The 27,217-nt window shown below is 36.9% G+C and overlaps 2 long non-coding RNA genes across 4 annotated transcripts in view; one reads left to right on the top strand and one right to left on the bottom strand.

The window, feature by feature from the left end:
- Positions 1–34: 34 nt before the first annotated feature.
- Positions 35–22,610, top strand: LOC116244623 (uncharacterized). 2 transcript variants are annotated; one of them, XR_016470295.1, is made up of 4 exons: positions 35–810; positions 11,234–11,368; positions 16,579–16,644; positions 21,919–22,610. It is a non-coding gene; the product is annotated as an uncharacterized LOC116244623 (long non-coding RNA). The 2 variants fall into 2 exon arrangements; XR_004170236.2 differs by lacking the exon at positions 11,234–11,368.
- The window catches only part of LOC116225568 (uncharacterized), a 253,551-nt gene continuing 244,406 nt past the window's right edge, over positions 18,073–27,217 (bottom strand). Inside the window, exon 8 of one of the 2 annotated variants that reach the window (XR_016470294.1) lies at positions 18,073–20,066. This is a non-coding gene — a long non-coding RNA (uncharacterized LOC116225568). Of the gene's footprint in view, positions 20,067–25,374; positions 26,834–27,217 lie in introns of those variants that run through there. The other variant, XR_016470293.1, reaches the window with a different exon arrangement.

Raw genomic sequence — 27,217 nt, 5'->3', positions numbered from 1 at the left:
AGCTGGCGCACGCGCGCTTGCTGCTCGCACGCGGACGGCCGTTGGAAGCGCGAGGCGCGCGGGGCGGTGCCTGTGTGAGGGCTGTGGCGGGGCGGCGGCGCCGAGCGGTGCTTGTGGAACCAGGTGGTGCTGCGCTGTGAATCCACACGGGTGTGGTACCGAGCACCCGTAGCAGGAGCTCGGGAGCTACGCAGAGCCTGAGCTCACCGTCCTTTGGCAGCGGTAACAGCAGAGCTTATCGCTGGGAGGAGATGGAGGTGCAGTGCCTGAGGTGCGGAATGCTGCCTGAGAAACGGCTCTGTGATTCCCGCCCGCTGGGACACGGGGGGTTGGGACGCAGCAGCAGGAGGGCAGCGTTTGTACACACAGACTTCATGAAGCTGAGGGGCACGTTTCATTTTTTAATCAGGAGCTGATTTCTGCACCGGTACATCTGCTGGAACGTGAACGTGTACATATTGCTATGTGTGTGCCAACAAACTCAGCTACACAGAACTGGCCCTGCAGTAACACTGCTGCAGTCAGTGACCAAACTGAATTCCTGCTCCTCGCAGCCGGAATGTTGTCCAAAAGGCAATGATGCACCAATGTCTGTTTGAGCCCGGGGTACAGCAGGAACCTGGGATAATTAACGAGACACATGTGCAGAAGAAGGGTGGGAAGAATAAAAAAGTGATTTAATGGTGCATGACGTGATTGGAGAAACATACAGTGTAAGAATATACTGAGAAAGAAGAATAGAAAGCAGAGACGCTCACCCCCCTCCAGCAAAGATGAAATCTAAGGATAACAGGAAATAAAGCAATTAAGGTAAATTTGTTAGAATATTTATAAGGAATTAGTGTAATTCACAGTAAACAGCCTGAGGCCTGTAGGCATTATTGCAAAATAGGCTTATCAGGTAATATTACAAACACAAAGCGAGAGCTAGCTTAAATCTAAGGAAGTATGAAGCTACTGGCATGAGAAATACAATAAAACAGGAAGGGGAAACAGCAAAGGGAAAGCAGTGTTTTATTCTCCCAACTCTGTTGTCACCACTTAATTTTTTGTTTGTGGAGGTGACAGCCACGGAAGGTGATAAAATAGCATTATTCAGTGCTTCAGGACATTACATTTTCCTGTCTGCTCCTGGCAGCACACCAAACTTACCATTACTGGTGTACATATTTGGAACAGCTCATGCCCATAGCATCCTGGTTTTTAATAGTGCAAATCTGATTACAGGAATTCTATACATAGTTTGTAAGGCTCTGCTCAGGTATTTAGGGCTGAGTGGATAGAGATCTCATTCCGCTGGTGAACAGCTGGAATTATTCCAGATGGAGCTGGGCTCAGCTGAGCTCTGAAAACTGAGGGTGTGTGACAGCCTTCCTTATCCTTCTTCAGACCTGTAATATAAAAAGGGCCACTATTACTTATTATGTCAAAAGGTTTAATGTTTTAACATTTTCCATACAAAATACTGTTGAGCTTTTCTAAATATAATTTGGCTGCTGATAAATTCAAAACTGCCTTCAAATTGCACAAATTGCCATTTGCAGGACACCACCCAGGTCAGCAGGGCTGTGCAATTTCCCATTTCGTACACAGGGTGGCACAACACGGCTGGAAATCTTTCCGGTGCTCCTGGGTAACCTAGAAAACAAGCAAACAAGGGGTCAGAAAGAACTCGGAGATGTTGAATAATTCTGTTTTTAAACATCAGACAGCTGCAAATATAAGCAGATTCTCACACGAAAGCTTTACCAAAGAGACCAGGCTTCTAAGAATGATGCTCTGTCGTGTTAATTTTGTCCTGTATGTGGGAAAAATCAACTTACACAACTTCAGGTCTGAAATAATTCACAATTAACCTGTAAATAGAAAATAATAATCTAGAACTACTAAATACTGAAGCATTCACATTTTTATAATCCTTTCATATTTTGCTTATTAGTAAAATGCCATCTATTAATTCTAAAATAAAAAACAAACCCTATGTTACAAATGCCCTCTTTCAACTGATTCAAGCAACAGCTCAGGAATGTTGGAACTTAAAAATATTTGTTTGAAAGTCTGTTTCTGTGAGTTTGGACATAGAGACTGTATTTGTATGTAACTCCTCCCAGCCATTTTCCCTGTAAATATAAAAACATTTTTTCTCCAACCTTTTCGTTTTTACCTTTCTCTTAGGCATCTGTGCTACACAATCACAAAAGCAACATGTTATACAGTAATAATTCTCAGACACGTGGACAGGAACAAAGTAGTGTACAATATTCTGATATTCCTTTGGTATTCCTGAAGGGTGCATCATCATTGTATTTATAAAGCCATGTATACAATTGTAAGCTGTTATGACGCTGACGTAGCTAGCTAGTTGTGGTAGTTCTATCCTCTCTGTGTATCGTGGGATAAAATACTGAGCAGAAAGTGATCCTGTCTTCATCATGGTCAAACCTCCTTCAGCTACTCAGATTGAACCCACTGTGCTGTAGAGGACTCATTCTTCATTGTCAGAATTGCACTTCCCATGTCTGCAGTTTTGCCCTTTCCTATGTCTGAGCAAGTACCTTGTTGATTAGCAGCTAAGATAGAAACTGGGTCTAGGTGAACATTTTGTGTTTGTAATTCAGCTAGGGAAGTACAACAACATAAAGAATGTGCACCTTTCATAACAGCCAAGCCAAACCCCAGACCATTTTGAAGATATAACTATTATCTTTACTGAAATTGAATCTGTTCATCTGTGTGTGATTCAGGTTTTTTAACATATTATTCATATCAAAGAGCATCACAGTTTGTTGCATACAAACATTAATACAACAGTGGGAGTGGATAATGGTTATGTTGTTCACAGAAGTCACTGATATTCTTTGTTAGTATTTAAATAAGCTTTCTGTATCTGCAAGTGGGCCGTACCAGATACATTGCTATCCATACTGTATTTGCTAACTACTGTGTCCTCAGAGAATAGTAATTCCAGGTTTCACCTCAGTTGAAAATGGAAGGACTTATAAACTACAGGAATAACGTGGAAAAATAAAAGCAGTAAATCTCCTGCATCTGTTTTTTTGATAAAAATACCATTAAACAGTTCTAGCGCACCCTATAGTGTGTATGTGTGTGTATATATATATATATAGAGAGAGAGAGAGAGTATATATATATATACACTTCAGTATATAGTTCAGTATAAGTGAAGGAAAATGTGGCAGTCTCCTGTTAACTTACATTTCGCTATCTGTACTGGAACATCTCCCTGTCTTAGGGGGAAAAAAAAGAGCTACAAACAGATACAGATAACTTCTGTTTTCTGAGTTTATTTTCTGCACGTGTATTTTTGGCCTGGTATACATTTTTATCTTATTGAGCCTTATAAAAATGTACTCTCTGCCATTTGCAGTACCAGTCTAATGTCTACCATCATACTGTGTTAATAACACATTTTCTGTCATACTGTTTTCAGAACTCAGTATCAAATGTGGATGAGCCACACTAGCAAAACATTTTTGTATAACCAGAAATGTGCAGCTTCCTTAATTTAAAACTGTTGAGTTTTTCCTTTGCTTTTCTGATGGTCTGTTATTCATACCTGCATGCAGTGTGAATTCAGTGACATTCGGTTAAGATTGTTTTCAGTTTCTGAAAGGAATTTGAGGTACCCCGTTACATGGACAGAAGATATCTTTGCTGGTTGAGCTTGAGGGGAAAACTGGGTACAATTATATATTCTTTCAATTATTCATGACTTGGGTCTGAAGTGAATGTGTATACATTTTTCACTTATTCACTTTATAAAATTCAAAACTAAGCCCAGAAGCAGTTTTATTCTTGGCAGCATGACAAGTTTCCTTTCCTCAGCGAACCAGTCAAAGGAATTGTTCCTCAGAGAGTTTGTCATCCCCACATATCCCAGAGAGTCGAGAGGGTAGCTGGCATTCATTACACCCCCATCACACACAGGCTTGTGCGCTCTCTTTCCCTCTTCCCCCCACCTCCCTCTCTGACTTGTGACAACAAGCGTGTCTCGGAGGACTGGGTTTATATCCAGCATGTGGTTTCATTTGTGTATCTGATTTGCAGTTCATTAATCTAGAAAGCATTGCACAGTTTTGGTAAAGACAGTGTATCGGTGCATGTTCTGCTTATTCTGCTTTCTATCCCCAGTGCAACACACAGCTTTAAGAGAGGGAATTGGCTCTGTTTTGGAGAACAACTAGAACAAGAGCGGCTCAGGAGCCAAAACTGATGTAAACATACATTAGGAAATTGTTTTGATCTGGCCTATCAGGCTGCTGGCAATGCACCGTGCTTTCTTGGGAGATATGCAAATCTGTGGGACACAACTTGACATGATTAAGGCAATGCATACAGAGGAGGTTATTGCCCTTCAGCAAAAGAATGATGTCAAGAAGCAATGATTCTTTATGTTCTTGGCAGCGCAAGTAGGATCATGAAATTAGGGTCCTCTTGCAGATTCATTATAATTTAGGTGTGGTGGTTTTGGGTTTTTTTACTTTTCAGTCTTGCTTTTTTTAATTTTTTTTTTTTCCCTTAATAATGTTTTTTTCCAGCTTTTATGATTGTAGTACTATTAGCTGTTTGTCTTGCAGGTGCACCAAAGGACATCAGTTAATTTGTAGCCTTTAGGTCTGCATCTGGTGATATTATGTTAGTATGTTGAGTCTCAAGACAAAAAAAGAAAAAAGAAAAAAAAAGTTAATTCTGCAGGAAGGCATCAACTTCTATTTACTCACAGCACTGGAGTTCTTCACTTTGAAATTTAGTTGACAGAGACAGTGATATCCTTGTTGACAGACATGCTCAAAAGTCATCTACGTGTCTGAGTGGAGTCAGATTCATTTTGTTCCAGGGTTAATGAGGAATTACTGATCACTGCCTGGGAATTTGTGGGTAAGAACTGCTGAACTTAAGGTGAAAGACTCCATATCCTATTACTACTCCCCTGAGCCAGCCTAGCAAATAGCTAACTGTAATATCTTAATTAACCATGTGTTAGCATCACCCTTATTCTCCCTTGCAAGCTGTACATATTGCTAATTGCATTAAGTTGGTACACAAGAGCACAGACGTTAGTGCTGCAGTGGGGCAGTTAGGAGTCAAGTTAGGAGTCCAAGTAGCACCCTTTAATTTAATGCAAACATAACAGGGAAAACAGTAGTGTCATCTGATGGAGAACAGAGCCCTTCCAACCTCTTGGACAAAACAGACATAACAGACGAAGGAAACCATTTTCTTTCTGCCCGTTGTGTGAAAAGACTAGCAGGAAGAGCACAGTGTGCGGCTCTGGAAGCTGTCATCTTTCATATGCCTACTGTGGACAACTACATAGAGACACATGTTCTGTGGCTTTGAGTGCTCATGAGCCTTGCTGTGCTGGCTGCTCGGTGAGAGGAAAGAGGCCGCATAGTTGGAGCGTGTTGCATTCTGGCTGCAGCTGGCATATGATTCATCAGGGACTTGGACCATCTGGTGCAGATAAGGGTCTATTCCATTACAATGCCTTTCCCAGAAACAGGGACTGGAAGAATATCACAAAGCTATGATTAGTTTGCTAGTGCAAATTTCATACACAGAGGCTGGCAAGACAAAATCACATGCTCCAGTCTGTCCAACACACACCAATTACACATTTCTGCTGGTGGTATAGACTTGAAAAAATATCTTAGGTTGGTTTTTTTGTGTGTGCTTTGTTGTTATGCTGTTTTGCTTGCTTTTGTGTTGTTGTTAGTTGTTTTTCTAAGTTTAATGAAGTCTAGTCCCAAAGTCGTTTTTAGAGCTAAAGGGCTCCCAGTGTGTTTTTTGCCCACTCATCATCATCAGTAATTTCTCTGAAACTTACTTCACCAGTACCAGTCATGTTTTCTCTAAATTCCCTTTTGGTTCTCTGTTGCTTTCTGTGTTAGAGACAATTTTTTGGTGTAATTCACATCTAAGCTTTCTGTGTCAGCCCATGGCCCATTCTTTCTAAGCTTTTATTCAGTGAGAATACTTAAGATTTTATCCTGTCCATTAACATTAATGTTCATATAGTTTTTGAAGATTATATCATTTTTGCAATTAGTGTCAAATTAATCTATAATGGAAGGTAGGTAATGGCAGAGATGGAGGACCTTAGATTTTGACACATATCCTCACTGCATTTAATGCGTTGTATAATATCTCCTTGAACATCCAAAACCTTAGCTTGCTGACACCCTCCTTCTCCTCCCCGAACTCAGGCTTCTACTCATGTAGAAATAATATACTTGATCATAGGAAAAACTCCAACAAAAAATTCAGAGAGAAAGTGCGTTGTTAGCCCTCATCATATTATGAACCTTTATTGCCAATTTCAGGCCTTAGCTCTGGCAGGTTGCTGGTGAACCTATTTGGTTCATAACACAGGAAGTCTACCACAAATACATATACATATATATGGTTTCACAGAGAGATGAAAAAGAAGCCAAATTATTTGGTTAGCCAGAATGAAGGAAGGAATAGTACTGTCCAACAGGCAGGCAGTGGAAAGGAGGCTGAGAGGTGGGAAGAACAGTCATCTCAGGATCGCTTCCAGATCAACAACAGCTGGGTTTAAGCACACCTCATTATCTGAGGACTTTGTCATTTAGACTGATGAAACTAAAAAGAGGCAGACACAATGTGACTTATATTATACTCATTTGTGTGTTTGGCTATAAACACATCTGTTTCCAAAATACTTCAAGGTACAATTGTAGGTCTACAAATGTAGACCTGCAGCTCCTGCTGACTTTTTTGGATGCTTAATCTTGTTTATTCTTGGCTTCAGTGGATCCTAAGACATTTTTGTTTTACATGATAATTTTTGGTATGTCTCTATTTATATACGTATGTATGTATTCTTTTTAAAATAAGGATGAGCAGGGCTATAATCATTCGTTTATTCTGGCATTATGTGGCATCACTAAGATTAAGTGATTGGTAATCCAAAGCTTCTTAGCGCGCAAGATCTGACACTACTGACTTCAGTGACAATTTTATTTAAGTATCACTTCTAATGCTTTTTGCTGGGATGATACTATTTTCTTTTTCTTTTTTCTTTTTAATTTATTTATTTATCTATTTCCTGTATGAGTTTTCTTTGTCTGCTCTGCAAAGGTATCAAAATGATGAGAGAAGATTTTCAAAGCCATAAGTCATACATATCCTGTTAATCTAGAAAAATTCTCACAGAATGCTAATAGAGCTGGTGACAAAAAGTAAACAAATAAATAAATAGAAGCCCCAAACTCCTTCAAAAAAGGGAATAACAACTAAACATGGAGACTGTGAGAGTCTAAAATTAAACATAAAGATATACATAGGTAAAATGAAAGAACAGAAGGCATTACGATAGGAACAACGCAGGCAAAGAGGATTTACCTTTTTGCATGTATGAAGGCATGTATTTATGATGCATCGTGGCTGTTACTCCCCTGACTGCTGAAGCTACCATGCCTAGCTGCACTTTTTTTGGCACAGCATGCCATGCTCTGGTGCAGGCTGCAGAAGAGCTGCCTGTTTGTTTTCTACTGCAATTTACAGCCAGTGTTTTACCAGCACTGTTTGAAGCTGTGGCAATTTAAATTAAATGATTACATTATTAAGTTAATGAGTATAAGCTCCTTTTGTTGGCTCCACTATGGAAGCCCTAACAGAACAAGTGGGGCTGATGACCACTCCTGAATTGGAGACAATGAATCAAAGCCTTCTGCTTGTTTTTAAAATTAAGATTGAAATACAGAAAATCTGTGCAAGTTCTAGTTTGCTCTTTGCATCACCTTGGCCAAGGAAAATCACCATGGAAGATGTGATTTCTAATTATCCCTGTTCACTTAAGTTCTGTAATGAAGTTCTTCTTTGTAAGTTCTTCTGTGTAAGGATAGTGTGCAGCTGTTGTTGTTTAGTAGAGTGAGACCTTGGCTTTATCTGCAGCTGCTTAATGTTACTATACCTGAAATTAGCAATAACAAATGATTGATTCAGGGTTCACATGTGATCAGCTGTAGGCCGCATATGAACTTCTCATAAGAGAAATACTCTCACTGAAACTTCTAAGAATTTGCTCTAAAGTATTTTAAGCCTTAACGGTTTATTTAATGGTGAGTGGAATGCGTGAGCTCTTCAGTGATTAGCAAGATCTTTGAGAATGGAGGTGTCTCACTCAAATACTACTTACTCTCTTTTAATCTTTACACCTAGATGCTTCCAGAAACTTAACTTGACATTTGTAGTTATCAGCCTTGTTCTCTATCATACTGTGGATCTCAAGTTCAATAGAATTAGGAGAGTAAAGAAATGGAAATGCATGAACAGCATTTTGCAGCTAAGTGATCACATATGAAATTAAATCAGTTTTCTATTTATTGGCTAGAACACTGGAAATAGATCTGCCTGAAAACAGAAAATTAAAGTCACTTGCATCACTGTTATTCACCCGAGGTAAGCAAAAACCAGCACAGCTTGGGCTAGAGTTGACATTTGTGAGATACTTGCTCAAATAAAGTACGAAGTGCACTTCAAGCATGGCAATATTGGAGCATGGAAGGCACCATGAGAAAATCAAAGGCGGTGTGATGTTTCTTTTGTGTCCCACAGTTGTTAAATAACACCCCATGCATACTAAAGAATTGATTAAATGAGAGTCTTCTGCAATGAAACAATCTAACACACTGCCCTCAGTGTCCAGATTAACAAATCGTTGAACTAGCTATTACTAAAAATGACTCATCAAGATAAAAAAGAAGATAATGTATTCAGAGCTGTTGTCAAGTCCCTATTTAATGTTACTTTTTGTATTTGCTGTGATAAGCATTAAAATTTGCACACTCCTTGATAAATCGTTGTTCAGCAATGCTTTGAGGGTCCAGTAAATGGTTTGAAATTGCCACGGTGTAATAAATGGTTATTTGATAATGAATGAAATTGTTTGAAAATACTGTTAAAATGTCGAGTTTTAACATACAGAACATTACTCAAAAGGAGTGCAAACATGGAAACCACAGTGACACTATAAATATACTGCAACAAATGCATTTATTTGTACAGGGCAAATAGTAGGTGCTGTATGCAAACCAGCATAAATTGATATATGAAGTTAATTTCAGTCTGTAAAAGTAATTGCATTGGTTTAACTTATTTAACTCTCCTTACAATACTATTTATAGCAGAGCAAGAAAGTAAAGAAATAAATGATGATAAATAGATAAAATACATAGGAAATGGGAATTGTTTTCCTGTTTAATTATGCTGTCACATAAAATTATCACAGAAATGCACTATGCCGACAGGAAGAATACATTAAAACTCCATTATGCAGTGCTAGAGTTGGCTAGCTTTTATTGCTATTTATTCCATGAATAGCTTTTCATCTTTTCAACTAGCATGAAAAGTTAAACTGTGTAAAAAAAGTAGTGGTGCAAAAAGGACAACGTGGCTGTGCCAGTTGATAGTTAGCATGTAGTACAAAGGCAGGAAGCAAGAGCATGGTACCTTGCTTTTCAAGCACAAATAGGACTGCATAATAAAATCAGAAGGAAAAAAAAATAGCCAGTCAGAATACATAATTTTCATTCCTATTTTTTCTTCTCAGACAACTGTAATTGGAGATTTTTTGCATGGGTGTATTTCTGTATAACACCTAAGTATTGTGGTGATGGGATACTCACAATTGCAGTAAGAGCAGAACCAACAAGCAAGCAAAACATAACAAGAGCATTTGGTTTTTCCAAGCTGGATTTCTTGTTTGTTTCAATCTGAAGCTCATCTGATTACTTATTTTCATGATGAACAGCATTAATGTGCACAGCATTTTTCATCCTCCCTTCTATGTCTTGAGCTGAATGCTGAAAGACAACTTCATCTGAAGCAGAAAGGTGCAGTTATTTATGTGCAGGGGACTTGATTTTTACCTACTTTTGTAAGACAGTTAAACCCTTTTTTTGCTTGAAAATGGGTATCTGCTCAGATCACAAGTAAACATTATAATGCTAAAATTAGTGCTCATAATGTGGCTGCATTATTTTGGTCTCTCAGCTATACCACAGATCTTGTTATCTTTTTAAATTTGCAATTTCCAAAGCTGTGTAGCTAAGTAGGAGTTGGTGCTTTCATTAATTTAAAAAACTTTAAATACTACTCTTGAGGGTTCCACTAATCTGGAAAATACGATTCTTCAGAGACTCCTAAATTAGAGACATCTAGACTTCATTCATTTTTAAAATATTGTTTTTAAACATACTTTACAAATCTTTCTCATTGGATTGATGGGATTTGATCAATGAGGATAAGCAATAGTCTGAGTAGAAAGGAAATACCTCGAATGCTAGCTACCTGCAAAGAGAATCCTATTGGCAAACTGAAATCCCAAGACAAGGCAAGCTTTCTATGTAAGATGAGTGGTTGTTAAAGACTTTCCCAGTCTTCGTCATACTCATGCAGAATAAATTAATAGACTCGCTCCATAATTTTATTCCTCACATCTAAAATTATGCATATGCTAAAAGAATGATTTTTTTTAGCTGTCTCTTTCTAGAAGAAGGACTGTGACTAAACTAAGCTATCATTAAACTTTGTTAGGGATCATTTATTTTACTCCAAAATTGTTTGTTATTTACAGTTCTTATTTTAAAAAATTGAATGTGGAATGCATTCAAGTTTCAGCAAAGTTTTAATACTGTTAATGTGCTTTCTAACAGTGAAAGCAGAGGATATTTTGGCTTACAAGAATTGATTTATAACCTCTATACTACATGAGCATTTCAAAAGGACAAAAATTGAAAGCATTATCTGAATGTCCATGCAAATCAGAGAAAAGCACCTTAGTTATTCTTGTTATTTGCTGATCTTAAGCCATACTACCTTAGGTGATACACCTACAGTCTTTTTAGGGAACTACTGACTTTAAAAGTCCTAATCTCAGATGTGCAATTAAAACTAAGCTCTAATTTTATATATGTATTGTGTGTAAATAATAGTGAAAGTTAGTTCTCTTCTCCACTAGTCCTAGAAATCCATCTCAAAGTACTTGGAGAACTGGAGACAAAACACAGCAGACAGACCTCATTAAAGTTACTGGTAACCAGCTGCCATGACATATAATTATTGGCGTTCAGACGCTGTCATTATGAAGATAAGAAAACCTATGTAACATAGATGTAGATACTCCTAATGAACATCTATTTTAATTCTCACACTTTATAAATTCTGTCATAATTTTTGCTTGCAGAGCTATCAGTGGCTTTAAACAAATACCAAATGAAGCTTTAGAAGAATCAAACCTCATCTGTTTCCAGCCAGAACAAAGAATCTGGAACTTGGTTCTGACAGCTTTAAATTGGAAGTTCTCCTGGATATTTCCATTGTAAGCTCTTTAGGCTACAGTAAAGATAGTGGGTGAAAAAAAAAAAAAAAAGTGATTTTGAGTGATGACAGGATAATCACAATCCAGAATTGAGCAGTATTACTTCATCTTATCTGCTGAAGTCATTTACGACCTTTGAAGTTGTATTTTCCTGTGAAAGGAGGAGGAAATCCAGAATCTTTGCATCAATGTTTTCAGATTTCAGACCAGTGTACACCCTTCCGGTACTTTTTGGAGTTAATTACTTTTTCAGCTAGTAATTAATAACCTTTTTTTTTTTTTTCATTTTCTGTAAAATTAAAATACATATATACAGAATCAAATATTCCTTGAAAGTAAGGATAGACACTATGATGGTTGGTTTGTTGTAGTGTCTTACTGGGGGTTGTGGGAGTGGGTTAAATGAGGACATTTTAAAGGATAAACAGCACTGTAACAAAAGAAAATTGTTATCTTCAGAACTCAGATAAGGGAGCATCTAAAATTGAGAAACATCAATGTTTCCAAAACAATCCCTCAGCACCGTCAGTAAGGTAGAATATGGAATCCCTCTACAGTTCTTGAATGTAGGCCAGCAATGAGTTGGCCTCAGATCTCCAGGATTATCTCTTCTAGACTACAGATTTTTACCAAACCTGAGAGAAAGCAAAAACACACCCACACTGCTGCAGAGCCTGGACAGGCTATGTCAGCTGTGCTACGTCTGAGCATTGCCTCTGAAGTCTGTGGCTTCTCTCTGCCACAGGCTGGCAAGGCATACAATGCCTATAATATTGTCCTCTGCCTTGTCAGCTGTGCATTGATTAAGATACAGATGAGACATACGCTAGTGAACTAAGCTGTGAAATGGGTTTTTGAGGAAGTTTAGCTGCAAATAATTTTACAAACACCAGCTCAGATTTTCCTTTGAACTTCATTGGCCATAAATATGGATTATTCCTGTAGGTCCTGTATGTGGAGAATTCAATCTGCTGTAAAGTTTCAGCAGCAAAATATAAACATAATTATTTCCCATCCAGATAAGTGAGTTACTTTAGAGACATCCTGATCACATGACTTGTGAAAGAATAGAAAAGAATTAGTACTTCCATCTTTTCTGCATTAAACTTTTACCACTATATAAATATGTACATAGACATCCATTTACCTAATATACACCTAAAAAACCTTGCAAATTTTGACAGCAGCAAACAGATTCCTAAATGAAAGAATAATTCAGTTTTATCACTAAAAACAAGCATGAATTTACTGTTTCCTGCTATTTGTCAATACTTGCTATCTGAAAACATTAATTTATGAATTTCATGGAGCAGGTGAACTCAGTACTTAGTAGGAACTAGCAACTGGAACTAGCAATTAGCGTATGTAAATCAACCAAGACAGAAGTATCTCAATTGCTCTTCTGCACAGAGGAATAGCTCATTTGTAGGAATGTATGTTTCCAGCCCATCTGATTTGAGAAAGTCACATTTTCCACTGCTGAAAATCTCAATACCTATAATATTTGTTGTGAATTTTATTATTATTATTAATGCCATTGCAAACGCATCTAATAAAATGCTAACAAATCAGCCATTACTTAATTATGTTTGTCTGTACGGATAATGTTGGGGCGGGGAGTGGTAAAAAATATCATTTCTTATCTGGCAAAAAAAGATAAAATTTACGGCTTAATTATCCCTTGTAGTGTATCACACTATAGACAGATCTTCCTGTTAGTCACACTCAGGTCCAGAGCTGATTTATAAAAAAAATAATAATAATTAAAAAAATGTGGATTATTATTTTCTTTTTAACTGAGGCTTAATATTGTCTTGACTCCCAATTAAATCAACTTCCCCTCCAGTAGGGGAGCTACTAATGGGATTTAAATGTTTGTGAGGCTTCATTGGGAACTACACAGGGAGCTTTTCTGACAGTGATGGAACACCTTTATATGGCAAGACAAATACCTCAGAAAATAATGTTTCAGTTGCCTTCAGGAACTGTCTATGGAAAATAACAGAATAATTCATCTTAATTAATAAAAGTACCTCTGTGTTTCGGCAAGAAAGTGCAAGAAAAACACAGGTCAGTTCCAGAAACCTTTTTTCATGAGAGTATCCCACTAATCTCCAACAGATCAGCTACATGCACAGCGATGCCCATGTGATGAAACACTGCAGTTTACTTCTTGATGCGTTTTTCAATACTCCATGAGATCTTCTTGGTTTGAAAGGTTTAAATAGTGTTTTCGCAGAGCCAAATGTACCAATAGCCACAGGATCCCCTAATATAGGGGCACTAGACATCACAAGGAAATTCTGAAACACATTTTACTTGTGGTCTCTCACATTGCAAAGATAGCCTAGGAAGTGCACATTGAGAATCATCAGTATCGTATGGTGTTCTTCAACTGCAACTGAGCAAGGGGATGCACTGCAATCAGTATTTGGTATTTTTGATACATTCCACTTGTACAGCAATGTACCTCCTTTTAATGCCAGAGTTTACCATCTTCATAGGATGTGTCCTCTGAGCCTAGGACTGTCTTTGCTGTCTAAATTCTAGATATGCATTAACTAACTTTTTTTCCCAGACTTTTTTTCCTGATATTTTCACATCTTTTTGCTGATACAGGAGAAAGTTATAAGGAGCAGGCTTTCAAGTGCCAGTAAGAAAAATAAGAAATAGATGCTTTGACTTACAAGGGTTGAAAATTTGTTCAGTGAAGATATGATGCAAATACAAAAAACTTAATCCAAAAAACCCACACACAGATATTGCTAGGATCTCATTTTGCATAGATTTGAACCTGTGCTCTCAGATCACTTCGTTCTACTCAATTACTTGCCTTGCACTTTGTGAACACTGGTGTAGTTTTCCTACAGCCTATAGCAGCACAGAATAACCAATACTGAACAATCACACCTATGTAATTACTGAATTCCATGACTACTTTTTTTTTCTGAAGCTATAGTGCCTGGCACACATGAAGGTACAGCACTTTAAAAGGTACTTATGAATTCTTTAAATACTTGGAGTTTTATTACGGGAATAAGCTGTATCCAGAGGCATATTATGGGTTTTGCTTTTGTTTGGTTGGTTTTTGCTTTTTTTAAATTAACACTTTAATTCATTATAGAGTAGCAAAAGCTGGTTGCTTTTTTGTTTGTTCTTTAAGCTAGAGACATGGCCTAAATAAGGACTTTTCTTTTTAAACAACATCATCATTTTAATTAGATTTAATTTTAAATAGGTAAACTTTCTTTTTTAGAATATGCAAAGTGAGTTTTGACAGGATGATAATGTACAGGTAATTATGAACAGGTAAAAAAATAAAGATAAGGAAATACTGACATACAGCTTTTAAGAGACAGCACCACACACACTAATGTGAAACAGAAGCAGTTTCATAGCTTTAAGAGCAATGCTAGGAGACAACCAAATTTCAGCAAAACAAAAAAAAAAAAAAATCAAAGTCATTACTGCTCATATGCTCCCTTCAAACTAAAGCCTTTCCACACACTGATCAAATATTAAATAGGAGAGTAGTGAGAATTGGCAAGCTGTAGAATCTGTATGCTTGAAAGAGAAAATACAGAGATGTACAACTTAATATATTATTTTAAACCTGACCAGGATGGAAAGAGGAGGAAAATACCAGCAGACCCTGACAAACTTCAACAGTAGTTTAAAATGTTTCTCATTCTCTGATGGAAGGAATTTAATATATTGCACAAGGAAAATACAAACCTTTAATAAGTTTATTTTAAAACTGAATCTTTGTTCCCCAAGTTGAGGAAGTGCACAGGCACAGCCAAGCTTATTTAAATCATAAGAATGATAATCAGGGTCACTCTTCTTAAAAAGCCCTTAATCAAATACTAACAGAAGTCCATAGCTTGAAATACCTGGCTAAGCAATTTCCTGTCTTTTCCTGGAATGTGCCTTACTAGCTGCAAGTTAACATCTGGTGATTATATGGAAAATATTTGAATCATTTCATGTTGTTTGTAGTCCAAATAGGCACAAATTCGCAGTTCTTGTTCAATTTTCATGTATAAAGGAGTCCAATTAACTTTGGGTTTCCTGGTAACAGGTGGAATTTTTTTCAGCCAGCGATACTTGCAAAGCTTAGGAAACATCATTCACTACACGTCTTAGAAAATCTGTTTTCAAAGTGCCATATAAGCCCAGAGCATGTTTGAATGGAAATCAGTTGGTGGAAAACAAAACTAAAGAATGTCTTGCAGTGACTATAACTAGTTAATGCTACCTAACTTCAAAAAATAAGGTAAAACAAAACAAAACAAAATAAAATAAAATAAGATTAAAAACTTCTTTCACATTTCTTAAAAATTCTCCTAGCAAGTTTAAAAGGTAAAGTCTGTTACGATTATATTGATGATATGATCATTTTCTCTTAGGACCTGGAACAGTATTTAGCAAATATTAGCTGTGCTATGTATAAGTATTACACGCTATAGAACATAGATTAAATAATCCGGAACATTTTTGTCAAAAACAAATTGACTGCAGCCAGATAAGTTGTTTTTGTTTGCACCTTACCCATGCCCTGGAATACAAAACAAATCCAGTCATCTTGATTTTACACATTGGCATCATCCATACAGTGTAGTTGTCTACCTTTCAAGAGCCTCTTAACGTTATTGGGGCAGGAACACCCGATGAGCATAGAACATTTCTAAAAACCCTTAAAAAGAGCCTAGTTTACTACCTGTAAATAAGACCTGCTGTTAAATACTTCTCAGTAGAAATGCTAACAATCTAAAGACAAATTTATCAGATTTGAGATAATTTTGTTTCAATACCCTGGCATCTATGAGAAAACATTTCCTCCACATATTGATCTGATAACTACCGATTACAGTAACACCGTATGGAAAATCCATTGCAAAAATTCTCAAGGAAGATTGTGCATTTATAAACTACTGTTTTATAAAATTATTGCAATCGCTGGTAAATCAAAAACTGAGGCAAACAAAGGAATTTCCTTTAGCAGAAATAATAGCCTATAGCTACAGAATTGTTTTTGAGCTTTGCAAACTGTCCAGTGTTACCTTCACTTCTGTCCTACTGAAGTCAGTATGCTCCAACAATTCAGTTAGTTTTTAATGGAGATTTAAAAGGACATCAAAGAGAAGTAATAATCCTTCAAGTTCTCTGACTATCAGCAGCCACCTGATTGTCTCTGTTCTGACCCATAGGTCAAGACTGCTATCAAGCTTCTGTTTGGATCAGTATGCTCACCAGAATCCAAGCTGCTAAACAAGGTAAACGCTTGATGTTTTAGATCTGACAGTAGGGTGCTTTTTTTTTTTTTTTGCTTTTTTTTTTTTTTTAGGGTTTAAGGTAAAAGCATCCACATAGACCTCAAGGTTCATCAAGTCTTCTATGTATCATCAGGTTTATCAGGTGTTTGGAAATTCACAGTATCACAGTACCTTAGGGGTTGTCATCAAGTACTCTGACAGAGTAAGCCTGCTGTACCCCAGGATTGCATTCCCGTAAGAAATTCTGGGAAAAATATAAACAAACTGCATCAAGAAAAGCCTAAAACAAATACACAATGCCAGAGTGGTGTTAGGAATGGTGACTTAATAACAGCAGCATAGACTACTTGCTCTCCTGTCTCCCACCAGCACTCAAGTCAGATTCAAGGTGTATTTCAAACATGTTAAAGAAACAGCAACAAATCCAGCTCCAACTATCACAAGAAACAAAATCAAAAGAACATTATCCTCACTGACCACTATCCCTATGAGAATCCCTCTGAGGAAAGGGCACACTAAAGTCTTCCCTGAGCTGAGAACTGTGGGACCAAAGAACCAATGACTCCTGGAAGCAATTAATAAATGCCCTCTCATCTCAAGACCACATATAAGTAGTGCAGATTTAGAATGAGAAAGCAGAAAGAAAATTGAGCAGTGGATGTAAGAGTTTCCAGATTTTGTCCTTACTGAATGAAATTAGGAATGAATGGATGATACATAGGTATAAGATCCCGGAACTACAGTGTGTGTTTCATGGGGTAGCAGGAGTCAGACTAAGTAAGACTCAGATTATTAGCCTGTTCAATTTGTGTGCTAATTCCAATTGGAAACTAATTTGTAAATAACATAAACATGAAAACTAAATATTATACACATACTTGAAACACATTGATAAGAAAAATTCCTTTAGGGAAGAAATATATCTTGTCATACTGTTCTAAATTAATTTTCTCCCTTCTCTGCCCTTGCCCCAAAGGTCAGAACTTCCAAAGGAGAAAAAGTGCAAAGCTGTTAAGTGGTACTAATATGAAAGCTTTGGTCATCTCTCCTTTACCAGTTATGAGAACAATGATACAGCATATATCAAAGCTTAACGTTCATTCTATAGATATGTATCAAAAAAGAAATCAAACAAAAAAATGTATATTCGGATTGTTATTGCTGTAACTATTTATTAAAAATATTACATTTGAAGCATAATTCATAAAAAGGGAAACTTATTTCTCAAAGATGCACGGAATGAAAAATCTTTTTTCATTTTTCAGTAGTTGAAAGAAGAATGTTTCATAGGTCATTGGAAAACTATTTCTGCCTAAAATCTTGATATATTTCTTTAAAAATGACACAAAAAGAATTAATGTGGTCTAGAATCTTTTGTAAATACTATTATTTGTCATTTGAAACTGATTATTAGGTGTGTAAAAAAAACTTGTTTTTATAATTGACCATATGCATTTTAAAACATTAGCTGGATAGTTCTGACTTTTAATTAATGGCTATTATCAAAAGAGTGGTAAAGTAGTAAGATGTAATTTAAGGAGCAGCAAATACACCAAATATTCATAAGCAGCAGATGTTCATTGATACATGAACTACTAAACCAGTTATAATTCCCTTGAAGTTTTTGGTTCACTATTTTTTCTCAGTGGAAATCAAGTGGACATGGGTCTTTACAACACGCAATGATACACCTTATGCTGCATATTTTATAATGGAAGAATAGCATATTTTCATTTAATTTAAATTATGAGAAAATAGCGGACATTGGGGATTGGGCACTAGCATTTATTTTAAGTGTAATGGCATGTTCCTTACAGCAGTGCAGCTGATTTATCATGTAGCTAGATTTCTTAGTCCATTTAAGGCAGGCCAAAGCTATTAGAATAAAACACTTCTATTAGAATAAAACACTTCTATTTCAAGTTACATGACATAAAAGGAAAACAATAAAGAAAAAGTGAGGTTATTACTCTTTATGAAATCCTCTAGCCTGCTTTCATTTTACATAACCATTTTAGTGGAATTATAGCTATGCTTGAAGACACACTTAACCATGTACATATAAACTGATGCATCTTTCTATCAGGTCAGGACCACTATCAGTCACTGGAGAACTTCACAGTTAATGTCATCATCATTTCATCCTTTGCCAGCTGCAAAAAAATTATTAAGATCTGGGGTATTTGTGGTAGGAAATATGGATAGGTTATTAGCAGAGTTGTTTGATGCAATTACAAGGAATTCTGCCTTGTGCTTAAGAGATAAATAATCTTAGAGATTTTTGTTCATGCAAAATTTGAAGGTCCTAGTTAATGAAATTTTAGGTCAAATTCCAATGTTCTTAGGGAATTTTAGGCTAAATTTAAATAGACTCCACTGGAAATCCCCTCTGGGATTGTTCAGTCTGAAGAAGAGGAGGCTCAGGGGAGACCTTATTGCTGTATACAAGTGAAGGGAGATTGTACTGAGCTGGGGGTCAGCCTCTTTTCCCATGTAACTAGCAGGACTAGAGGAAATGGCCTCAAGTTGCATTAGGAGAGATTCAGGTTGGACGTCAGGAGAAAAATTCTTCTCTGAAAGAGTGGTCAGGCACCGGAACGGGCTGTGCAGGGAGGTGGTGGAGTCACTGCCCCTGGAGGTGTTCAAGAAATGTTGAGATGTTGTACTGAGGGATATGGTTTAGTGAGAAATATTCCTGATAGGTGGACGGTTGGACTGGATGATCTGAGAAGCCTTTCCCAATGCTGGTGATGCTATGATTCTGTAAAATGCTTGTAAAAGAGCATGATAAAACTCAGAGCTCAATATCCCCTATGCCATCTGTACCACCCGCTTTGGGGCTTAGCAGGAGCTTTCAGGTGTTAGAGTGCAAGAGACAGAATGCGTATGGAAGAGCAACGCTATAAAAGCTGAGAAGCTTGCCTCTTCTTTTGGAAGATAATATTAGGCAAATTTTTTATCTCTTATTGTACTAAGTCCTCCAGTGAAATCAGCTGTACCACAAACTGCAGGCCAGAGTTTTCAAAGAAGTAATCCAGATTTTAAGTCAGAAAAACAAATTTTTGCTTATTTAATTAAACACTGTGACCAGTATATGTATGCTTATAATCAGACAAGCAGAAGTATTACAAAGTCTTAATTTCAGCCTCATTTATAAACTGAATTCTCATCCACTTCCTAAAATTAAGTCACTCTTAAGTATAAAAACGTTTCTGCCATGCTTTCAGTGGCAACGAAGCTGGGCTTACCTGGATCTCTGGTGTGGTTTTGTTTTTTCATTGTTAAAGGACTATTAATCTGGGGCACTCATAGAACTCCATGCAGCAGTGCTACCTGGGCAGCCAGGATGATGGAGACAGTTGTTCTCAGGGCCCGCTGCTCAGTCACCTGTAGCCCGTTGTCCATCGGAACCTTTGTCAGCTCTAAAAGTAGTAAAATCAAGTATTAGGAGATGCCTGGCACTAGGCTCCACAAATGGTGTGAGGAATTGTGTTACGGTAGATCAGTTTTCAGCAGCTGAAGTAATAGTCATGCTTGTTGAATAAGCAAGATAGCCCTCCAGTTCAAGTTCAAGTAGGTTCTACATAGGGGGCAATTTATTAAAATACAAATAAATGTTGCTCTTTGCTGCAGCCACCATTTCTTTTCCTCCGAGCTGTATGTTAATTCTCAGCTGAGCAGGCGGTTCCTTCTTCCTTTCTCCCAGTGCCTCTCCTTCCCTTCCTGTATCAGCTCTGTGTTTTCTAGTATAGATATGGTTTATCAACTAGGCTTGCTAGCTTAAAGACTAAACTTTATGCTTTCAGTAGTGTTCAGCTGAGGATGGACTTCGTAATTATTTTTGTGCTACTGTTCATTGGTGATCAAATAAGTACATAAATATTTTGTTATAATCAGAATTCTTTTTTTTTTTTTTTTTCCAAATTAGTACATAGCCTGAGGACTTTGAGTGACATTACTGTACTATAATAAGGACTACAAGAACTTTTTTTCTATTGTTTTTCTTTTTTCTTTAAAGCTTTATATTTGAAGTTGATATACAATCCACTTCTTACAAATCTTCTGCCTGCAGTCCTGGACATTACCTATTGTTTTTCCAGTCATGTTCTTTACCCAGTCAAATTCTCCATTGGACAATTAGGACACAGAATAAAACTTCAGAGTTAAGTCACTGGTCTGTATAAATCCTACTACATTGAGCTGAAACAGTTTTGTTATTCTGGTCCAGTTTTGTTATTTGGTCTGGATTAAAGTTTGCTATACCATATGACAGCTTGATGCTGTAGTTTAAACCTACACTTAAAGACAAATTTTTGCTAACCAAAAAATGAACACTACATTACACGCTAAGTCTCAAAGCAAGTTTTGATTATTAAGAAAATACTATTTATGACTTTATTTCTAGTCTCGTTGTATTGACTATACATGAAAGGAGCATGCAGTCACATGCCTGTAGGCTGTATTTCTGCATTTCCTCACTGTGCAGAATGGTAATAAGGAATACTAGTAAGAGCAGAGGCTGGAGTAATGGGACCTCCTAACTAACTAATGTAAATCTACAGTAATAGAAGGCATAATCCTGTACTTGCAAATAGACACAAATTCTTTAGCAGTGATCTTAAGTGGAATGTCTAGAATGTTTGCGTTTGTATTGTCTTGTCTCAATCCTTAAGTCTTGAAAAAAGAGTTCACACAATCACTCTACATGTGAAAAAGTTGACATTTGTGTTTTCCAGCACTTGGACAAAAATGGAACTCTGAGGTCTCGTTACCTTTGAATTGGACTCAAAGGTTCCTGTAAAGAGAACAAGGGAGCAGAATACAGTTCATCAATGATGTTATAAGCCGGAATTTTGAACTTGTCAAGGCCTTACGTTAAAAACTCAGTGTAACCGGTTACTTCGAGCAGTGATAAATTTAGAATCAGGGCAGGGGAAAAAGATCATCTTAACTTAGATAGCATAAAAGAGAACAAATGCCCCATCACTGTTGATGGAATGCATATTCTATCAAAACTGCAGTCACATTCTGTTCTATTGAGATTAACTTTACCTGCTGAATGTTGTGAAATTTATATCAGTGGCCTATGACCACCATATATCAGCATCCGACCCCTATCTATATAAAACAATAAGCATGAGCTTAAGGCTGTCTTAAAGGCTGTCTGAGAGATGTATATTTACTGACATATAACCTGACTAAAGCCAAACATCATTACCCCTGTGACTGATTGGAGGGCAGCCATAACTTAACAGTTTTATTTCCCTTCTACAGCTGAGCTCCTTGACCACGCTAGCTGAGCTGACACGGCATTTCAAGTCTTGTTACCAGTTCAATGGTTCTCTTATTAAAAAAAAAACAGGAGTGGAAGAGCTGAGAAGAAGAAAAGGCACCTCTTCATTTAGCCTCTCCATCTTGATCACTGCTGATGGGCTATCAATAATTTCAACTTGATTAGGCAGCTGGCCTAATCAAGGTTAAATAAATTCTGCCTGGCTATTTGCATGATCGTACCTGGATTCAATAATTTTAATTGGAAGGAGATTTCTTTTTGGCTACTCCCTGGGAAGTACTTACGGAGTCACAAAACAAAATTAAAGTTGATGGAGTAAAACAATCACACTTCAAAAACTGTGAAAGGGAATCTAAAAAAGATACTAAAATCCTCATCCTTCTGTTTAAAATCTAATGTATATACACATACATATATGTATATATACATGCATACACCAATTTAGATGAGAAACAGAAGTCATCAGTCCTGCAGTCAAGAAAGATTTTAACCAATTGCTTTAACAGATTGTTTTAATCTAAGAAAAGCTCTGCCACTGATTCATGAACGCATCATGATTTTAAATGAAAGTAAAATGGGCCATGCCCATTGACACCAAATTATTAACCTGATACAGAACTACCTGTGTCTCAACCAGCGTGGATGCCTATCTGTTAATAATGCATTCTGTGAACTCAGCATTCCTCAAACTTGTATCAGTTTTAAGTTGAACTATTTACTTCTAGGGAATATTCCTGTTTGTGTTTGTTTCTTTTTTCTGTACAAGAAACTCAATATGAATCAAATACAAATGTTTCTATGTTTATCTGTATTAAGGCAGTTTTGGAACAAACACACTCTTGGCTACTCAAATTCAAGGAAAAAAAGCACTGAAATTAGTCTTAATCAGAATATATTTTGATTTAAATTGCAAGTGGTGCTCTTATAAAAAAAAAAAAGAGAGAATCATGGTTAGGTTTTGCAAGCTCATACGTAGCTGCTCTACTCCATTCAGTTTAACTGTGTAGTCTATTTCTACATGGTAGTTGATTTTTCATAATCAGATTCCTGCACTTTCAGTAGTTTGCTACTAAAAGGTAATGAGGTAAGTTAGAAAGAAGTAGTCAGATTCAGATCACAAATCTCGATTGCAACAGCATGCACATGGATAGTTACCCCACTCAGCAAGTGCCTTGACAGGCTTCATTCACCTTGCTTGACACGCAGGATCCCTGATACCTACAAATAAAACAGCTGAGGTTTCAAAAAAACCTGAGAAATGGTACAAGCACAGCACGCATGTGTACAAGAAAGAGCGTGAAAAGATTTGGGAAAGTCCTTAAGCATTTTCAAGACACAACTGGAAAAAGCTCTAAGTAACCTGGTCTGATCTCACAAATGAGCCTATTTTGATCAGGTGACAATGCTACGGAGGTCCAGAGGGTCATTCCAGCAGCAGCTTTCACTATCCTACAGTCATATGACTCTCAATGATTTTTCGGACAAATCTTGTTAAATCTTGCTATTCCAGCCTATGTTATGTGCATCGGTTAGGCTGATGACAGAACTTGGATCCTAAGGCAACAAATTCCAGGACTAGAATTTAGCCACTGGCAGGTTTCATTCCTCTGAATGATGAATTAAGGTGGATTTCTAACATCTTTTTTTATCCAAAAATATTAAATATATTGAAAGAATCTGAAAGTCAGGTTTTTTTAAGAGAAGACCATGACATGAACAGCAGCGGATCTCATGCAGAATGTCACATAAATATCACGCTATCAAACAAGAAATGTAAATTATCATACATACTCCATAATTGAAAAATGTATTATACATTAGTGAAGTCAGCCATTTATCTAATCATAATCAGTTCCAATAAAATGTCATTTAGGAAAGTTGAGAGAAGTTCAGGCTGGATGGTTATGAGGATATCAGTTATGTGAGTCTGTACTGAAACAGTTTTGAAAGCTAGTTCTCATATGCAGAAATGCAGTTATTGCATACCTCATATGAAAGAAACTTACACTGATGCAGATTAAAAATGTGGCATCCAGAACTAGGAAATGAAAAATGAAGCAAGTAATCCACATAGCTATTTCAAATAATGTTTTTAGGAAACTTTTACTCAAGATTTTACATTTGCAAGAAGTCATTAAAAGAACAACAATGTTTAATGCTAACAAGAGATGGTTCAAAATGGGGGAAAAAGCCATGATAAATCATTTGAAGATTCTGATGAAGTAGAACTTGGATCCAAACCTCTCATGCTTACTTTTATAAATCTGAATTCTCAGAAGGAAAAACTCTGACAGACCATACATATGCAGGTCTGTTACATAAGGGAGGTAAAGCACAACCATTTTCTATCCCTGCAGTCCCTCTTACTTTAGAATCTCTAAATAAAATTGCCTCCAGATATGAACTTCTAAGCATTTTTGATTGAGCTTGTTGATGTAAATAGACATGAAACAGCCTAATTTTGCTAACTTTCCAAACAGTACATCATTCCACCTGAATTGCAGGAAGATTTACTCTCCTGGTTTCAACAAAAATGTCAGTGACTTAATCTGACAGTGAGATATAAGGATGTAATGTACATCAGGACTACAGCTAAAGAAGCATTTCTCAGTGAATACTTAGTATGGTACCATTAACCTCATCTGAAATTAACATTAATGATTTTCTTTTCTGTTTATCTACTTATGGTGCACAGCTGCTTGCCTAATCACTTGCACAAACTTACCCTAACCTATGGATTATTTATTACACACCCATCACTCACTCTTCAGGCAGTGGTAATGTAAGCTATGTTCTCTCCTCCCCTTGTGTCCCAAAATTTGAACTTTTTATATGATTACTCTCCATTCCATTGTGAATACTCACATACACACATTATTTAAAATGAGGCACAAGTAAGAAAACACAAGCTTGATACACCCTCATTACATTTTCGGGTAATTATTTACTAAGCTCCAAGTATAAATCTCCCTCAAATACTGCATTTACCTCTGATTTCTTATACTGTGGCATACTTTCCTTCAAAAAAATCCAGTGGACTCTGGATACAGGGATTTATTGAAAAAGTCACGTAACAAGAACGCAAACATTTGGACTATCCTGTTGTTAGAGGTGTAGCTAGCCCCGATTTGCTCTGCTTTGGTTGCCTATGCATAGCCATATAGTACATGCAATTCATTCAACTTCACTAACATGTTTGTAGACTAGGTCACTCAGAGACCTGAAATATCCAATCTGACAAAGGGTGTGCAAGACCTCACATCAATCTGTGAATATTGCTCACAATGAGAACCTTAGTGCCTTCACAGTCCCTAGAGAACATCCATTTGCAAGCATGTAAACCTTATTTCATTCAAGAAAAATAATTTTATAGTAGAAAAATTTTCAATGAAGTTACATTAGAAGCTAAAACCTGCTTACTGTACTCCCTCCCCAGTCCAATACCATCTACCTTAAAACAGCAGTGAAGAATTTTGAAATAGACTGGACTTTTGCCAGCTTTTTAAATGAGTGAATGTGATTTAGTTCATATTTTCAGACCTCCTTATTAAATACCTCCCAGTTCCATCTTGCCTAATATTTGATCCAGCAAGTTTAATGACCATTCGTTCATTAAACATTACAAGATTTTTAAGACCTTGGCAGTGCTGCATTTCATTCAATAACCTAGTGCTGCTACAAAGTCAACACTGAGTGCCAACTTAATCCCTCGTGTCCACTAATTATGTCCAGTGCTGTAGCTTCTTGGGTGAGCTTGAATCACTGGGGAAGTGCAGGATTTCCAGGCCAATGGATTCAGCACTCCAGCTATATCTCATGCCTTGACACTAGATGTCAGCGAAGGGTAATTGTTATCTCAATTTAGAGGCCAGCCAGGTAACTACTAGCAACCTCTGTTAATGTTTTATAGCAAAGGTGAAGTATAGCTTAATACAAGCATCTGACATATATTACAATAAAAAAGAATATAGTTGTCTAGTGTTTTTAAAGTCAGCTGTAAAAGATGAATAATGACACAGTTTAAAGCTAAAAGACAGCTGCCAAGCTGAATGGCCATGATGGATGTCTAAACACCCAGTGTGGAGAAAACCTGTTCCCTAGAGACCACCATCCAAAAAATTAATTACTGCGATTCAGCATCTTTAAATGTGCCACTTAATATACTGCCACCATAATTAAATTTCCAGCCCTGTGACCTTGAGACCATTTCCTGAGATAATAAATGAGATCAAGGTTTAATCGATGCAGATGCAAGTAGAAGCTGTCCGAGGAAGCACAAAACCATCACGATGTAGTCAAGGTCAGGAAAGAAAAACCAAGCAAAGCTGCGAATCAACACTAATTGCTTTCTTATGATAAAAGATGTTTATTTTAATTTGCTTTATTTGCAAACAATAGTTCCATCGTGGTACTCTGACAGCAGCTTTTTAAATTCTAGCCACATATGAAGTCAGCAGAGGGCATATTTTCTTCCTTGTAGATAGCACTTTTTGTGGCTAATGAAGCCATATTCAGTAACACAATGAGATCAGATAGCCAAGCTCATCATGCATCAAACAATATGAAAAGAAGAAAAAAACTGACTGTTTCAGGCACATTCCTTCCCTTCTAATGCAAGAAACCAAAAGGTAAGAGAGATTTTAGTAGGGAGGTGGAGATGTAAAAGCTATTTCATGTCCTTTTGAAGTATGAGTGGCACAAAGGATGTGGTCTGAGTTCTGCTGTTGAACTTCACCGACTACGAAATCAGACACTGAAGGTGAACAGAAAGCTACAAAGCAAATGAGTTCGTGGCTAAAGAAAGCAGAGCTTTTAGAATGGCTGTATGCTGGCCAGTATTTCTCATGGCATCATTTAACCTCTTCCAAGACGGTTTCCAGAGTTCTGAAGTTCAACCTGAAATAACAAAAGGATGTCTACAGAAGTAACATTTTTGTTACGCTGTTACAGTGATAACATAGTTAACTACAAGTCTTACTTCAACTCAGTAAGGCTGCCAGTTCACTATCACAGTGTGCCCATGTTGCATTTTTAAGCATTGTTTACATTTAAAACCTCTGGAAAAACAGCAAGTTGTGCCCACCTACATTGCCCACCACTTCTCCAACACAATGCAGAAATCTCAGAGCAAGTTCAGTGATATCACTGCTGCATTTAAACAGGAGGTCCCTGAATAAAATTTAATTTGCACGTCTTTTCATTTTTAAATAACTCTAGGCCAAATAAGTTTGTTTAATGCACAAGACTTCCTCTAATTCTTTCTTTATTCATCTATTATTT

This window comes from Phasianus colchicus, chromosome 12 (genome assembly GCF_987193195.1).
Source record: "Phasianus colchicus chromosome 12, bPhaCol1.hap1.1, whole genome shotgun sequence".
Taxonomy (NCBI): domain Eukaryota; kingdom Metazoa; phylum Chordata; class Aves; order Galliformes; family Phasianidae; genus Phasianus; species Phasianus colchicus.
This window is presented reverse-complemented; position numbering and strand designations above follow the sequence as displayed.